The sequence below is a fragment of the Heterodontus francisci genome, chromosome 1 (genome assembly GCF_036365525.1).
Source record: "Heterodontus francisci isolate sHetFra1 chromosome 1, sHetFra1.hap1, whole genome shotgun sequence".
NCBI classification, from domain to species: domain Eukaryota; kingdom Metazoa; phylum Chordata; class Chondrichthyes; order Heterodontiformes; family Heterodontidae; genus Heterodontus; species Heterodontus francisci.
Window position 1 is genome coordinate 24,820,313 of NC_090371.1, and position 18,109 is coordinate 24,838,421.

Sequence of the window (18,109 nt, forward strand, 5' to 3'; positions counted from 1 at the left end):
CCCCCCCTCCAAGTCCCCCATTCCCCCCCCTCCAAGTCCCCCATTCCCCCCCCTCCAAGTCCCCCATTCCCCCCCCTCCAAGTCCCCCATTCCCCCCCCTCCAAGTCCCCCATTCCCCCCCCTCCAAGCCCCCCATTCTCTCCCTCTCCAAGCCCCCCATTCTCTCCCCCTCCAAGCCCCCCATCCTCTCCCCCTCCAAGCCCCCCATCCTCTCCCCCTCCAAGCCCCCCATCCTCTCCCCCTCCAAGCCCCCCATCCTCTCCCCCTCCAAGCCCCCCATCCTCTCCCCCTCCAAGCCCCCCATCCTCTCCCCCTCCAAGCCCCCCATCCTCTCCCCCTCCAAGCCCCCCATCCTCTCCCCCTCCAAGCCCCCCATCCTCTCCCCCTCCAAGCCCCCCATCCTCTCCCCCTCCAAGCCCCCCATCCTCTCCCCCTCCAAGCCCCCCATCCTCTCCCCCTCCAAGCCCCCCATCCTCTCCCCCTCCAAGCCCCCCATCCTCTCCCCCTCCAGGCCCCCCATCCTCTCCCCCTCCAGGCCCCCCATCCTCTCCCCCTCCAGGCCCCCCATCCTCTCCCCCTCCAGGCCCCCCATTCTCTCGTTTTCCCGCCCCCGCCTCCCCGCGTCCCCCAGCTTTCAGTGAGCTCACCTCTTGTAAATGGCACACCAATGCTACACTTTCTGGTCAGAGATTTGATCGATATTTGTTTAAAGATTGTGGATATTATTAAACCCTTTAGAAATTGTACCTTTTCTGTTTTATTGTACCTAACTGAATTTTTGTTTCCAATTGAACTATTTAGTTTAGTTTAGTTTAGAGATACAGCACTGAAACAGGCCCTTCGGCCCACCGAGTCTGTGCCGACCATCAACCCCCCATTTATACTAATCCTACACGAATCCCATATTCCAATAACATGCCCACCGATCCCTATATATCTCCCTACCACCTACCTTTACTAGGGGCAATTTATAATGGCCAATTAACCTGCCAACCTGCAAGTCTTTGGCACGTGGGAGGAAACCGGAGCACCCGGAGGAAACCCACGCAGACACAGGGAGAACTTGCAAACTCCGCACAGGCAGTACCCAGAATCGAACCCGGGTCCCTGGAGCTGTGAGGCTGCAGTGCTAACCACTGCGCCACTGTGTTTGGCCAACTGCTCTGCTCTGTGGTATTGACGTAAACCACAAGGTGACCCCTGTATTACTGATTAAAATCTTCCAGCGGCTGCCCGTAACTTGTATATGTTGTACAAAATACAATGGTAAATTAAGGTTATCCGTTGTTAGAACAAGTTAACTCTAATTTCACTTTTTTTTTTTAGTAAGCTTCTGTTTGGCAGAAGAACAGGAGTTGGCCATTTCGCCCCTTGAGCCTGTTGGACCATTCAGAGGTGTCACGGATGATCTGTGACCTAATTCATACCCACTGTTGCCCCTATATCCCTCAATATCTATTCGTTAACAAGCAACTATCAATCTCAAATTTTAAATTAATAATCGACCTGGCATCATTTGCCTTTTGCTGAAGGGAGTTCCAAACCTGGAGCACATTTTGTGTGTAGAAATGTTTCCTAAATTCAATCCTGAAAGGTCTGGCTCTTTTTAAAATTATGCCCTCTAGTTTTAGACCTCACAACCAGTGGAAATAGTTTTTCTTCATCTCTCCTATCTGTTCCCCTTGATATCTTGAAAACTTCAATCAAATCACCCCTTAACTTTCTAAATTCCAGGGAATACAACCCTGATTTGTTTATTGTCTCCGTGTAATTTAAATTTGGGGTCTCGGTATCATTCTAGTAAACCTACGCTGTACTCTTTCCAGGACCAATATATCCTTCCCAATCTATGGTGCCCAGTACTCTCGCTGTGGTCGAACCAGGACTTTGTATTGCTGAAGTTTAATTTCTATATCTCCAGATGTGTAGATCAGCATTCTGTTAGCCTTTTTTATTATTTTCTCTCTCTGTTCATTTTAATGATGTGTATCTGGACCTCCAGTGGCTTGCTACAGTTTTTTTTTTGAACTTTTAATACTTCAGGTTTTGGACTTTGCTGTCTTCTCCACCCTTTCTATGTCCTATTTGCAGCTTTTATTTGTTTTTGGGATGTAAGTGTTGCTGGCAAAGTCAGCATTTGTTGTCCATCCCTAATCCCCCTTGAGAAGTGGTAGCGAACCACCTTGAACTGCTGCATCCTTGTGATGTATGTACACCCGCAGTGCTGTTAGGGAGGGAGTTGCAGGATTTTGACCCAGTGACAGTGAAGGAACGCTCACCAGATTTGTTCCCGGGATGGTGGGACTGTCTTATGAAGAGAGATTGGGGAAACTGGGCCTGTATTCTGTAGCGTTTTGAAGAATGAGAGGTGATTTCATTGAGATCTACAAAATATTTCAAGGGATAGACAGGGTAGATGCAGCTAAGATGTTTCCGTTGGTCGGGGAGTCTAGAATCAGGGGACACAATTTCAAAATAAGGGGGAATCCGCTTAGGACAGAGATGAGAAATTTCTTTACTCAGAGTGTTGTGAATCTTTGGAATTTTCTACCCCAGAGGGCTGTGGAAGCTCAGTCATTGAGTATTGTTTAAAGCAGAGATTGACATAGGGGATATGAGGATAGCGTGGGAAAAAGGCATAGAAGTGGATGATCATTGAATGGTGGGGCAGGCTCGATAGACTGAATGGCCTACTCCTGCTTCTATGTTCCTATGATTGGTGATTTAGCTCAAAGTCAGGATGGTGTGTGGCTTGGAGGGGAACTTGCAGGTGTTCCCATGCATCTGCTGCTCTGGTCCTTCTAGATGGTAGAGGTTGTGGGTTTGGTGCTGTTGAAGGAGCCTTGGTGAGTTTCTGCAGTGCATCTTGTAGATGGTACACACTGCTGCCACTGTGTGTCAGTAGTGAAGGGAGTGAATTTCTAAGGTGGTGGATGGGGTGTTGGTCAAACAGGCTGCCTTGTCTTGGATGGCGTCGAGCTTCTTGAGTGTTGTTGGAGCTGTCTGGTTAACGGCTAGTGTGTGATGCAAAAAGAACCCAACAGTGTGGGTTCAATCCCCGTACCAACTGTGGTAGTTCATGGAGGCCTGCCTCCTCGCCTTACCCCATGCTTGTGGAATGGTAACCCTCAAGCTATACATCACCAACTGTCTTTCTCAAATGAAAGAGATGCCTATGGTCCTTTGGGATCATGGCTGCAACAAAAACAGCAACCACCCATCCAGGCAAGTGGAGAGTATTCCATGACACTCCTGACTTATGCCTTGTGGATGGTGGACAGGCTTTGGGGAGTCAGGACGTGAGTTATTTGCAGCAGAATGTCTAGCTTCTGACCTGTTCTTGTAGCTGCAGTATTTATACGATTGGTCCAGCTAAGTTTTTTGTCAGTGGTAACCCCCAGGATGTTAGTGTGAGGAATTCAACAATGGTAATGCCATTGAATAGCAAAGGGCGATGGTTATATTCTCTCTTGTTGGAGCTGGTCATTGCCTAGCACTTGTGCAGCATGAATGTTACTTGCCACTTATCAGCCCAGCCTTTGGTATTGTTATTGGTCTGGATGAATTTGGAGATTTGGAGAAGCCTGTGTTTTGTTTGGAAGGTATTTTTTGAAAATTGAATCTGAGAGATCATCAGAATTGGGGTTTTTAAAGATGATGTTTCTTTTAAGCATAGAAATGTAAAAAATGGGAGCAGGAGTAGGCCATTCGGCCCTTCAAGCCTGCTCCGCCATGCATTATGATCATGGCTGATCATCCAACTCAATAACCTGTTCCCCCTTTGATCCCTTTAGACCCAAGAGCTATATCTAACTCATTCTTGAAAACATACAATATTTTGGCCTCAACTGCTTTCTGTGGTAGTGAATTCCATACGGTCACCACTCTCTGGGTCAAGAAATTTCTCCTCATCTCAGTCCTGAAAGGTTTACCCCGTATCCTTAAACTGTGACCCTGGTTCTGGACTCCCCCACCATCGGGAACATCTTTCTTGCATCTACCCTGTCAAGTCCTGTTAGAATTTTATAGGTTTCTATGAGATCCCCCCCTCAGTCTTATGAACTCCAGTGAATATAATCCTAACTGACTCAATCTCTGCTCATATGTCAGTCCCGCCATCCCAGGAATCAGTCTGGTAAAGCGCAGTGGTTAGCACCGCGGCCTCACAGCTCCAGTGACGCAGGTTCAGTTCTGGGTACTGCCTGTGCGGAGTTTGCAAGTTCTCCCTCTGACTGTGTGGGTTTCCGCCGGGTACTCCGGTTTCCTCCCACAGCCAAAGACTTGTAGGTTGATAGGTAAATTGGCCATTGTCAATTGCCCCTAGTGTAGGTAGGTGGTAGGTGAATTGAGGGAAGGTGGGGATGTGGTAGGAAATATGGGGTTAATGTAGGATTAGTATAAATGGGTGGTTGGTGGTCGGCACAGACTAGGTGGGCCGAAGGGCCTGTTTCAGTGCTGTATCTCTAAATAAAAATGATATAAATAAATACACCTTCGCTGCACTCCCTCTATAGCAAGAACATCCTTCCTCGGATAAGGAGACCAAAACTGCACACAATATTCCAGGTGTGGCCTCACCAAGGCCCTGTATAATTGCAGCAAGACATCCCTGCTGCTGGACTTGAATCCTCTCGCTATGAAGGCCAACATACCATTTGCCTTTTTTACTGCCTGTTGCACCTGCATGCTTACCTTCAGCGACTGGTGTATGAGAGCACCCAGGTCTCGCTGCATATTCCCTTCTCAATTTATAGCTGTTCAGATCATAATCTGTCTTCCTGTTTTTGCTACCAGTGTGGATAACCTCACATTTATCCACGTTATACTGCATCTGCCATGCATTACCAAATCACCCTGAAGCCTCTCTGCATCCTCCTCACAACTCACCCTCCCACCTAGTTTTGTGTCATCTGCAAATTTGGAGATATTACATTTAGTTCCCTCATCTAAATCATTAATATATATTGTGAATAGCTGGGGTCCTAGTACCGGTCCCTGCCATACCCCACTAGTCACTGCCTGCCTTTCGGAACCATTTATCCCTACTCTTTGTTTCCTGTCCGCCAACCTATTTTCTATCCATCGCAATATACTACCCCCAATCCCATGCGCTTTAATTTTACACGTTAATCTCTTATGTGGGACTTTGTCGAAAGCCTTCCTAAAGTCCAAATAAACCACATCCACTGGCACCCCTTCAACTGTACTGGTTACATCCTCGAAGAATTCTAGTTGATTTGTCAAGCATGATTTCCCTTTCGTAAATTCATGCTGACTCTGCCCGTTTCTACCACTGTTCTCCAAGTGCTGTGCTGTAAAATCTTTGATAATGGACTCGAGAATTTTCCCCACTACTGACGTCAGGCTGACTGGTGTATAATTCCCTGCTTTCTCTCTACCTCCCAAAGCTTTGTTTAGAACTGCCAGAAAAAGTAAGGAAAGTTGGGGCAATTCATTAGGATTGGGGCTTTTTGTTTAAACATAGCACCAACATCATCATCTTTGCTGATATGTCTGTGATGCTTGTATAAGTCAAGGCATTCATAGCTGGAAATATGTGGCTGCTTTCCTATGTTCAGTTCTCTAAATCCCATGAATCCTGTTGAGTTGTACAAGTTTTAAGGCTGCATTGAAGTTAAGAAGAAAATTTAGTGGGAGCTATCTCTGAAACTTGTTACAATGTTGTTGGGATATCACTAAAATGGAGTGAAGCTGTGTAAATGTTTTTGGGGTTTTCTGCGCAAATTATGAAAAATGCCTCATGAAACTATACACATTGACTGGGTAGACAGGTTGTCTGTGTTGTAATCTTGAAAGCCAGCTGGTGAAGGATAGAATGGGAGCATATCTTCACCCATTTTTATTAGTATTTATTAACAGAGAAACATATTACAAACATGCACCTCCTAACCCAAATACCACTGTTTGTGAATCTGGAATCCGAAGTTAATGCCCACCACCTCTGTACAAATAATATGCAATTAACAGTCTGGGAAGTCATTTAAGCTGTATAATAGCACACAATGCTGACTTGTGTGGAATAATGTGTTTTATTGAACAGTTGTGATATGAAACTCCTCACAGTTATTATAGAGCAAGCTTGACTCCATTATAGGAATAGGGGTGAAACATTCAGCCCCTGAGCCTGCTCCACCATTCAGTTAGATCATGTCTACCCTGTATCTGAACTCCATTTACCTGCCTGAGCTTCAGATCCCTTGATATCCTACCTAACAATCTATTGAACTTGTTCTTGAAAGCTCCCATTGTCTCAGCATTCATAGACCTTTGGGGCAGAGAATTCCAGGTTTTATTGTAAATTATAAATACCAGTTATGGGATTATCACTGGTGGAATTTGGAGCAATATCACATGTATTGGCATGTTTTTTTCTATCTCTGTTTATACTGACACAAGTGACAACACTGGTTTTAGATGGGAATGTGTTCTCAATAAATTAGTGTTTTTCACTCTTGAACAGCAGCTCATTACTGTGCCCATCTCGCACAAGTTTTATAATGATGCCAATACAAAAGATATTTTAATTGAGCCAGGCCTGCCCTATATCAACAATGTGACTGAATTTTACACTGCAGATGTGTAAATACAGCATGTTATCTTCATCAGTTAGCAATACAGTGGAAGATTTTCACTTGTTTTGTTCAATGTTATGTTTGTCAAATGACATGACATTTCACCAGTCATGCTGTTGTCATCCAGTCCTTTTTTCTTATTTGGGAAGGATCTGAAAAGGAGAGAAATGCAATTTGAATTATCTGCCAATTCACATAATTTTGAGTGCCAGCTGTTCACTTTGCAATGCTATTGACTGCTTAATTCAAACTATTGGAATTTTTAGCCTAAAAAAACCTTTGAATTTTCAGGAGTTAACTTAAGTGAGTAATGTTTTCCGTTTGTCATGTAAATGTGACTAGAGCATGGCTACCCAACCTGAACCTGACGACGTGTCGGGTTTGGGTCGGATCGCTTTTCCGGGTCCGGCATTCAGGCTTGGATCGGGTCGGACACAGTGACAGCCAGGATGTTAAGGTGGGAAACATTCCGCGCTAGCCTGCAGTGAGCGATTCCAAGGTAGAGCACAAAATCTTCAATAAAGTTGATTATATTCTGGTGGTCGGTTTGTGCGTAGGAAAAAATGAAAGGACTCGGGCAGGGTCGGGCTCGGGTCAGATGTGGTTCTGCTGGGCTCATTTGCAGACCCGAGCGGGCCTTTAAATGTGACCATGAAACCAAAGGAAATCCTATTCCAAGTGTGCACAGGAAATTGCTGAAAGTGAAAGTGTGTTGCACTTTATAGTATTTTTGAAACTTGGGTTACACTGCAGCATTTTCCGGTGCTAAGAATTTTTAGAACCCGGAAAAGGTGGTTATGACCAATATTCTAATTTTGATTTATCACTTGCATGTGTCTATCTTCTGAACATATACCTCAAGCCACGAGATGGCAATTTGTTTCTAGCCATGAAAAATGCTACAGAGCATGTATTTAGGACTGACTCTGATTATAGTAAGTCAAAAGGAAGGTTTGTTGACCAGCTGAGAGTAGTTGCAGAATATAAACTGAGAAATATGAGGTTTCACTTTCCAAATATTATCTTCATGAGAAAATGCAGATGTTCAAAAATGGGGCACAATTTACAAATCAAAGTTTTAAACAATTCAGTACTGTACATTTTTGAGGGCTTTCAGTACACATCAATATTGCTTCTCACTCTTGATATGCACAGCTCCGGTGCCAAGCTCAACTAACAATAAATGTGCCATTGTTTGTAATTGAGTTTTTTTAGAAGTCCTCTACACAACATACTTAAGTACTTTTCATGGTTAATGTTCTGTGAAGTTTATACTTCCTTATCTTTGACTGTTGATTTATTTGTCTCTTTATTCTTCTGTCTTTTACTTTTCTACTAGAAAAGCCTGAAAAGGGAAAAAAAATTTGAGGTGAAAGTTTGTGTAGCAGTTAGCTGTGCAATTACTCCAAGTGAGAAAAGGGGGAAGCATGAGCAATGTGAATGGGGCCCCTGTTGGCATGCCCAGAAAACATCATTGATTGCTGTTTCAGCCGAGAGCCGAAAGTCCTGTCTGGCTTCCCATTGGATGTGCTAGATTGAAACTGCTCTATTCACTTGTGAGATGGTTACCATGATTCCTACAAGAATGTGCTGTGGGTATGGGAACAAGACAACAGCTTTATATTTAATCCTGGGAAAGTTAGGTTCAAGGACAGTTTATTTTGAACCTTAAAACTACAGAATTCATTGTCATTTGATATGCGTTGAAGTGTGAGCCCCATCAATCAATGATTTTAATGCTTGAAAGCTGCATTGCTTCTCTTCATAATCTCATTCAGCATTTCCCAAAATAAATCCTTTTTGCCTAAAATCCTATTCATATCCTCTTAGAGCTTCAAAGAGTGAAGGGTAACCTGAGGATTAGGCTTTAAAGGAGTAATGCAGCAAAGAAAATATGAGAGCTTTTCTTGGTAATTTGGCAGGTAATGGGAAAAGGAAGACGAGAGGTAAGTCATTTTTGTTCAAATCCATGCTCTTGTAAGAGAAAATAATAGTGATAATACATTTATTTCATGGTTCTTTCAAAAATAGAGATTGCCATGGAGGTTGCCCAGATACTAGATGAGATAAAAATGAAAACGAGGTACAAGAAAGACTAGCAGTACTTAGTGGATAAGTCATCTGGTCTGGATGGGATGCATCCTTGGTTAGTGAGGGAAGTAATTATCGAGGTGCTGGCCGCAATCTTCTAATCCTGCTTAGATATTGTGATGCTGCCAAAAGACTGAAGGATTACAAACCCTTGTTCCAAAATGGGGAGAAGGATAACCTGTCAGTTACAGGTCAGTCAGTTTAATGTTGGTGGTGGGGAAGCTTTTGAAAACAATGAGCCAGGGAAAAGTTAACACCCACTCGGTCAAGTATAAACGAATAAAGGAGAGCCTCAGCGATTTCATGATCACGGCTGATGGCTGCAGTTGAGACATTGTGCTGCAGCAGAGTGGTACCAGTGCACTTCATAAAGCTTGTGACAATACTGGTGTTACAGGTATTTCTATAGGGTAGGGAAGTGCTAAACTAAATAAACTAATTGGAGTCCTGTATTTGGATATGTTATTGTGAGAACTGAGGAATTTATGTTAACTTGATTATGTTAACTTTTAACATAACTGTTAACTGTTTCTAAATATTTTTGTTTCAAAATTGAATTGTCGCATAGAATTGTTCTTTGTGATTTTGTAAAAGATTGATTCTAGTTTGGAGCGAGGCACAGTAAGTTTGTGGCTCAAAGGCACAAAGCAAGAAGAACTATCTGCTTTGATACGTCTTGCCATATTGTTGAGGTGGCGCTTTTTGAATGTTCTCGTAGTCAACAGGCAAACTTGAGATCTGTTCTGCACCAGCAGCATCCTGCAACAAGACAACTTTTTTTGGTGCTTGCTGAGAACTCTTGCTGTTGAGAATGGCGCTGTATCGTTGACTTAAATTGGCTGGTGAGCTATCATGTTAACTTGGTGTACAAGGGGTGTCACTTTAGATCAGAGGTTGGCAACCTTAATAGCTAGAAGAGCCATTTTTTAATATCTTAAGAGGCATGCTGTTACTCATGCCAACAATAATGAAAAAATAAGACCTACATTTTAACAGCTTAAAGGTCTTTACAAAAAATGTCAATTGAATGATACTTTCTCACGTCCAGTGTTAATTTTAATTAAAGTTTAAAAATACGAAACAAGCTGTTCAAACCCATCTTGATAATCAAGGTTGGGAGCTGTGTAAATTCTTAATGAGCTGCATGTGGCTCTGGAGCTGCAGGTTGCAGACCCTGCTTTAGGCCATGCATTACTGCTGCAGTGTGTGACTGGAGGGCCTACCCAAAGTTCTCAACCTATCATTGTACCAAGAATAGCTGATAATGACGCTAGCCATCACAGTTTCTCTAATGCCCTTAACCACGGCAATCTATCTCTGTCTGCACTTATAGCACTCTCAGTTTCAACCTGGATACTGACATAACCTGCTGGCAGTAACAACTGTGGACCATTTAGCCCATTGAGCCTGTTCTGCCATTCAGTTAGATCATCCTATCTGTTCCTCGACTCCATATTTCTCTGTACTTATGCCCGACAAAAATCTCTATCTCATCTTGAAAATTTCAGTTAACCCAGCATCCATAGCCCCTTGAGAGTTCCAGATTTCCATGACACCTTGTGTGAAAGTGCTTCCTGACTTCATTACTGAATGGCCTGGAATTAAATTTAAAATTATATTCTTCACGCTTGTTCTAGATTCTCCCAACCCAACAGAGGAAATAGTTTTTTTTAGATTCACTCTTTTGAATCCCTCTGTCATTTAAAGTTTTTTTTTGATTTGTTCATGAGATATGGGCATTGCTGGCTTGGACGACATTTATTTCCCATCCCTTAAATTCAAGGGAACTTTGCTCGATCCCCTCCAAGAGAAGTTTCATAAACCAAGTTACGCAACTTGTACTCATAATTTAACTTTTAAGGCCTGATATCATTCTGGTCAATCTGCACTGTACGCCTTCCAAGGCTGTTGTATCTTTATTGAAGTTCAATACGTAAGACTGAATATAGTACTCTGCACAACTGAATCTTCATTCTCACACTTGAATTTTAATTCCCTTCAGATAAAGGCCAACATTCCATGAGCCTTTTTGAAACAAAAGTAAGCTACGTGGATGCTGGAAATCTGAAATTAAAACAGAAGGTACTGGTAATACTCAGCAGGTCTGGCAGCATCTGTGGAGAGTTAAAGAATTAATGTTTCAGGTCTGTGACCTTTGAATCTGATTCATCTGTTCTGATGAAAGGTCACAGACCTGAAGCATTAATTCTGTTTCACTACCCATAGATGTTGCCAGACTTACTTAGTATTCCCAATATTTTCTGTTGTAAATTATCACCTTTTTTATTGTGTTTTTTATACCTGTGGACTAACTTTGTGATTTCTGTACATGGGCATCAAAATTCCTTTTCTCTTCCACAGTTCCTAGTCTCTCTCCATGAAGAAAATATTCTGGTTTATATTTCTCAGATCGAAAGTGGATGATCTCATGCTCCCTCACAGAAAGGACCCCTCTTGTATTGCAGAAGGAGTTTTACATAGATGAAGCAGAACATCAACTTTCTGATGACTGCTGCTATTACTCTGTGTATCAGCACCCCAATGAGAGCATTCAGTCCCTATCCACATATGTCTCTTACTCCTCACATGTCTTTATTGCTTCAATGATTTAAAATTCCTTTTCTAAATCCTCTTTTCACCGTGGACATCCAGTCCCACTCCACATACATTTCTCACCAGTAAGGTCTCCATGTTTTGCCTTTTCTCCAAACCTTGGTTCAATGTCCCCTTTCACCATCGTCGTCTTTTGCCTGGCTGAATGTTTAATTACTTGCTACAAGTTCTCTTTAATTCTACCCACTTTTTCCACATAAAAGGCATCCCTGGGAATTCTTGTGGTTTGCAGCTCAGCTCTTTTTTTGTAGACTATTTGAATTTCTGCTTGTTCCACTCCTAACTCTGGTCCTCTCCCTGACCTTTTCCTTTGGTATATTAATGGTGTGTTCTGATTTCTGGTTTTGCTGTGATGTTAAGAATTTCAATTACCATGCTTCCAATTTCAACCCATCTGTCACCTAGAATCATAGAAATTTTCAGTACATAAGGAGGACATTTGGCCCATTGTGTCTTTGCCGTGCAAAAAAGAGCTATGCAGCCTAATCCCACCTTCCAGCTCTTGGTCTGTAGCCTTGCAGGTTACTGCACTTCAAGTGTACATCCAAGTACTTTTCAAATGCTTTAAGGGTTTCTGCCTTTGCCACTCTTTTATGGCAGTGAGATCCAGATCTCCACCACCCTTCAGGTGAAGAAAAATTCTCAACTTCCCCTAACCTTCCTACCAATTACTTAACATCTATGCACCCAAGTTATTAATCCCTCTGCTAAGGGAAATAAATCCTTCCTATCAACTCTATCTAGGCCCCTCATAAATTTATACACCTCAACGAAATCTGCCCTTGGCCTCCTCTGGTACGAAGAAAACAACCCCAGGCTACTGAATCTTTGCTGATAGCTAAAATTCTCCATTCCTGGCAACATCTCCTTTGTTCCTCTGTAGTGCAATCACATCATTCCTAAAATGTGGTGAGCAGAACTGGTTGCAGTACTCCAGCTGTGGCCTAATTAGTGTTTCATGTCTTTAGGATTCTACCAAATTCACGGTCAAATTTTGCAAATTTCACGGGCATGGCATTTTAATTTCACATATTTAAATTATAAATTTCAAGGTGTCGCAATTAACCATGAAAATTGTCTAATAAAACAAAAAAAAGAGGAGTGGTTTCTCGTTTCAAATGGCATTTATTGTGTACACAAACTATTGTAAAAAGCTGACTATTGAATATTTTGAATATTTTTAAAATTCATTCCTGGGATGTGGGCGTCGCTGGCGAGACCAGCATTTGTTGCCCATCCCTAATTGCCCTTGAGAAGGTGGTGGTGAGCTGCCTTCTTGAAACGCTGCAGTCCATGTGGGATAGGTACACCCACAGTGCTGTTAGGAAGGACTTTCCAGGATTTTGACCTAGCGAAAGTGAGAAGGAACAGTGATATAGTTCCAAGTCAGGATGGTGTATGACTTGGAGGGGAACTTGCAGGTGGTGGTGTTCCCATGCATTTGCTGCCCTTGTCCTTCCAGTTGGTAGAGGTTGCGGGTTTGGAAGGTGCTATCTAAGGAGCATGGAACAACCTACAACTATCTCTCCATTCATTCCCTGTCTCTCCATTGTGAACACCTGTCAGTGTTTAGGCATAGCTCTGATCATGTCAACAGAGTTTGTTGGAATTGTCAGACAACTCAGATGCTTTAATCTGAGACTTCATCTCACAACGTGTAGCAAAAACCTTTGTTAGGCTTTCCTGTCGTAGTTTGTTTGTACTTGGCAAGCAACCACCACTTTGCATGTTAGGTTGAATGAATGCCCAAAGCCTTGGGTGATGCTAATTCTAAAGCCATAGTGTTGCTTGCAAAAGTATCCGTAAGTTTCACTGTAACCAACTGACTATTTTCTGAGCTTTCTGTTGATTTCTTAAAAAGCGATTAAACCATGGCTTGTCTTGTTTGCATGTTCGTTTTCCAGCCGTGCAGCATTGGATGCTCTCTTTCTGCTTCAATGGCTTTCAGTCTCTAAATGGCGCTGAACTGTTGCCCGCCATGTGTGATCCAATGAAACGTTGCAGCTTGTACAAAACAGTATTCCACCATTGACCTGTGGAATTTGGCTTCCTAGTTCTTGCACAAGATGTGCTGTAGTAATGGTTATGGGTGTTTTTTGATTTGCTTATTCTGGCTTTCTGCTAACACTTGAGACTGCTCTAAAAACTACACTGGAAACCATTCCTCATCTACCAATCAGTGAGTTGGGCCTTGAGTCAATCAGTAAAATATGTGATGTTAGTGATTGAGCCTGTGTTAATCAATAAAACGCACAAAGTTCGCAAAATGGCCAATTTCACGGGCACCTGAGATTTCTTGGTCCATGACGCATTTTTCACGGCTGTGAATTTGTAGGGCCCTATAACAGTTCTAGTATAACCTCCCTATGCCTATCCCTTAAAGAAACCTATCCGATATTCCTTCTAAACCACTTTATTTGCCAATCCTGCTGCCTTCAGGGATCTGTAGACTTGTACTCCAAGGTTCATCTTCTCTACACTTGTCAGGATCCTAAAACTTACTGTGCATTCCCTTGCCTTGTTTACTCTTCCCAAATGCATTACCTCACACTTCTCTGAATTGAATTCATATGCCACCTTTCTGCCCACCTGACCAAACCATTGATAATTTCCTACAGTTTACAGCTTTCTTCCTCAATATCAACTGCGTGGTCAATTTTTGTATCATCTGAAAACATCTTAATCATTACCCCTACATTTAAATCTATAGCTTTGACGTATGCCAGGAAAAGCAAGGGACCTTCTGAACTGTAGCCTTTGCCAGTGCGCTATTTTTTGGCAGCGAGGCCTGGACAACGTATGCCAGCCAAGAGCGACGTCTCAATTCATTCCATCTTCGCTGCCTCCGGAGAATACTTGGCATCAGGTGGCAGGACTATATCTCCAACACAGAAGTCCTTGAAGCGGCCAACACCCCCAGCTTATACACACTACTGAGTCAGCGGCGCTTGAGGTGGCTTGGCCATGTGAGCCGCATGGAAGATGGCAGGATCCCCAAAGACACATTGTACAGCGAGCTCGCCACTGGTATCAGACCCACCGGCCGTCCATGTCTCCGCTATAAAGACGTCTGCAAACGCGACATGAAATCGTGTGACATTGATCACAAGTCGTGGGAGTCAGTTGCCAGCATTCGCCAGAGCTGGCGGGCATCCATAAAGACAGGGCTAAATTGTGGCGAGTCGAAGAGACTTAGTAGTTGGCAGGAAAAAAGACAGAGGCGCAAGGGGAGAGCCAACTGTGCAACAGCCCCGACAAACAAATTTCTCTGCAGCACCTGTGGAAGAGCCTGTCACTCCAGAATTGGCCTTTATAGCCACTCCAGGCACTGCTTCACAAACCACTGACCACCTCCAGGCGCGTATCCATTGTCTCTCGAGATAAGGAGGCCCAAAAGAAAAAGAAAAGAAAGAATTTTCAAACCACTCACAACTACTTTGATTATGCTTCTTGTTAGCTCACCTGTAAGGGCTCCATCCCTTTATCCCATTTGCCTCAGACTTTCCTCCTTTTTCTTCAGTTGAGATTTTCCTTAACAATGAATAAGGAAGATCTTCCATTTAGGCAAAGCCTTTTTGAATCTCCAGACATTTCAAAATGCTTTTCAGCCGATGAATTGCCATTGAAGTGCAGGCACTGTTGTAATGTAGGGAAATGTGGTGGGCTATTTATGCATAATTCCTGCAGGCAACAAAAAGATAAATGATCAAATGACAGGTTTTTATTTTGTTTGTGATATTGGCTGAAGGATAAATGTTGGCCAGGATGCTTCGAGAACTTCACTGCCCATCAAATAATGGCGCAAGATGAGTTTGAGAGGGAAGATATCTCATTTGAAAGATGGTACCTCCAAGACTACAGTACTCTCTCAGTACTGCTCTAAAGTGCCAACCTAGATTATACGCTCGTCTCTAAAGTGGAACCTGAGCCCATGACCTTGTGACGTAAAAGCTTGAGTGTTGCTGTTAAGGCAAAGCAATCAGTTAGAGCCTTGGCCATGGTAAATTTGAGGATTGTATTCATCCTGAGGTAGCTGTTGCTCCAGCTTCCTATAACTTGTAGCACAGAAATTGGAACATTTTAAAATTAGTGCTGGTTGACATTTTAAATATGTGGTGAGTATTGGAGGGTGGTTAAAAAATAATCGAAGCTAGTTCGTAGACTTAATTCCAACTGATGAGCCACAGAGGCCAATGAACACATCTCCTTTATTGCTGTTGAAGTAGAGTAATGATGAGTAATGCAGGACATCTAAAAAGGATAAGAAAGCTTAGTCTAAATAGGCAGAAGCAAGAAAGAGAAGGAAACTGAGCACTTGGTGAAGCTTAACACTGAAGTTACAAAATGACTTGCTCAAACAGAATGAGCAGTTCCAGCAGGGCCACTGGCGAAGGTGTAGAGATTTTGTCGTGAACTTGTTTCAGTCTTGTCTTTGTTAATTGGAGGAAATTCTGTCTCTTAGATCACACTTGTATGACGGGCAGTTTCACAATATGGAGTAATCCTGGAATTAGGGATATCATGACCATAAATGGAAACAAAGGCCAACAAGTAGATAATTCCGAGGTGGAAGGAGTGCATTGTTAATTCAGTCCCACTTCTCAGGTCACAACATATATTTAAATTTTCCCACTACTGAAACAGTCAATCAGATACTTTGTCCCCAGAAAAAAGCACACCAACCAGGTTTCTTTAATAAAACCAAATTATCCGTTTATTATACCCCAAGTCTTAACTAATAAAAAAGTCAACATACACGCGAATTGAAATATTAAAGCCCCTTATTTTTATCCTTACCCTCTCGCGCACAGGTGTTTATATAAAACTGGTTAACCGGGAAAAAGAAAGGGAGTTTTGTTAACAGCTGTTATAAAGAAATAGAAGGAATGAAAAAAGTAACTTGGACTAAATAGAAGATATGGAAGTTCTTTGTTTTGGTGAGGTGTCACAAAGGCAATTGGTGGCTGCCACTCGGAATCTTCTGGGAACGGTTCTTTCCAGGCAATGTTGATGAACAGTCTGGGTAGGCATTCAAAAAATGCAGCTACAGAAAGCTTCACATAGGTCTTATATCAGATGTGCAGCAACAAAGGTTTCAATTCTTACATTCGATGCAAAATTCTTTTAAAGGTGCAAGGTTTCTGCAAACATTCAGGATTTCTTCAAATACAGGAGGCAACAGTACAACTTGATGTAGAATTTGCTTTTCAAGAGCAAGGATTCTAAAAAGAGAGAGAGAGAGATATCAGCTGGCTGGATCTTGTGTCCTCCTGGCAGGTCAGTAAGCAAACTCCAACTGCCTGTTTTTAGCCAAACCAGCTGGCTTTTTTAAACAGTTCAAAAGTGAAACAAAAACCTTTCCAGAGGCAAGTCCGATGACACCATAAGTCCTGACTTGTCAATAAGTAAATAGCTCTAAAGGTCAAAACACAACCCCCTGTTGTGTTTTGACCTTAAGAGCTATTTGCTTATTGACAACCTCCTGTTGTGCTTTCTTGATATCATGTGCCTTCCAGTAAAAACTTGTATACTGGTCAGTCTTCTGTTGACCTTCCCTTTTTAAAAAAAAAAGCACCCAAAGTTTAGCTTCTAGATTCTGGCATCCATGAAATCCTTTTCAGGTTTTTATAATAGAGATGCTCAAGTTTTAACAAAAAGTGGAAACACATGTAACAGAAGGAAAAGGCTGGGACAAGAATGGAGGTTTGAAGACTTGCAGTTGCTTGGGGAATGTTCCACTAGACCTATTGAAAAGGTACCGTAAGGTTCACTGGAATGATACAAAGCAAAATGATAGTTATAAAAGTTTGGAAAAATAGGCTTTTTCCCAGCATCCACCGCATTCTGGGGTAGTGAATTCCACAGAATCACGACCCTTTGAGAGAAGTAATTTCTCCTCATCTCAGTTTTAAATCTGCTACCCCTTATCCTAAAACTATGACCTCTCGTTCTAGATTGCCCCACAAGAGGAAATATCCTCTCTGCGTCTATTTTGTCAATCCCTTTAATCATCTTATGTACCTCAATTAGATCTCCTCTCATTCTTCTAAACTTTAGAGAATACAGGTCTAAACTGCTCAATCTCTCTTCATAAGACAAACCCCTCATCTCTGGAATCAATCTAGTGAACCTCCTCTAAACTGCCTCCAATGGAACTACATTCCTCCTCAAGTGGGGACCAAAACTCTGCGCAATAGTCCAGATGCGGTCTCACTAATGCCTTGTGCAGTTGCAGTTCCCTACTTTATACTCTATTCCTTCAGCAATAAATGCCAAAATTCCATTTGCCTGCCTTATTACCTGCTGCACCTGCATACCAGTTTTCTGCGATTCATGCACGAGGATACCCAGATCCCTCTCTGCACTGAAGCACTCTGAAGTTTCTCTCCATTTAGATAATTTGCCTTTCTATTCTTCTGACCAAAATGGATAACCTCTCACTTATCCACGTTAAACTCCATCTGCCAAATTTTGGCCCATTCACCTAACCTATCATATCCATTTGTAAATTTTTTATTTCTTTATTGCAACTTACTATCCCACCTATTTTAGTGTCATCTGCAAATTTGGCTATAGTAACTTCTATCCCTGCATCCAAGTCATTAATATAGATCGTAAATCGTTGGGGCCCGAGGACAGAACCCTGTGGCACCCCACTAGTTACATCTTGCCAACCAGAAAAGGACCCATTTATCTCGACTCTCTGTTTTCTTTTGGTTCGCCAATCCTCTATCTAAGCTAATAAATTGTCCATAACCCCATGTGATCTTAGCTTGTGTATTAACCTTTTGTGCGCCTTCTGGAAGTCCAGA

General features: G+C 42.5%; 1 protein-coding gene across 3 annotated transcripts in view; it reads left to right on the plus strand.

The window, feature by feature from the left end:
• Positions 1 to 18,109, plus strand: part of atrn (attractin) — a 481,933-nt gene that overhangs the window by 449 nt on the left and 463,375 nt on the right. The gene's annotated exons all lie outside the window — the stretch shown is intronic.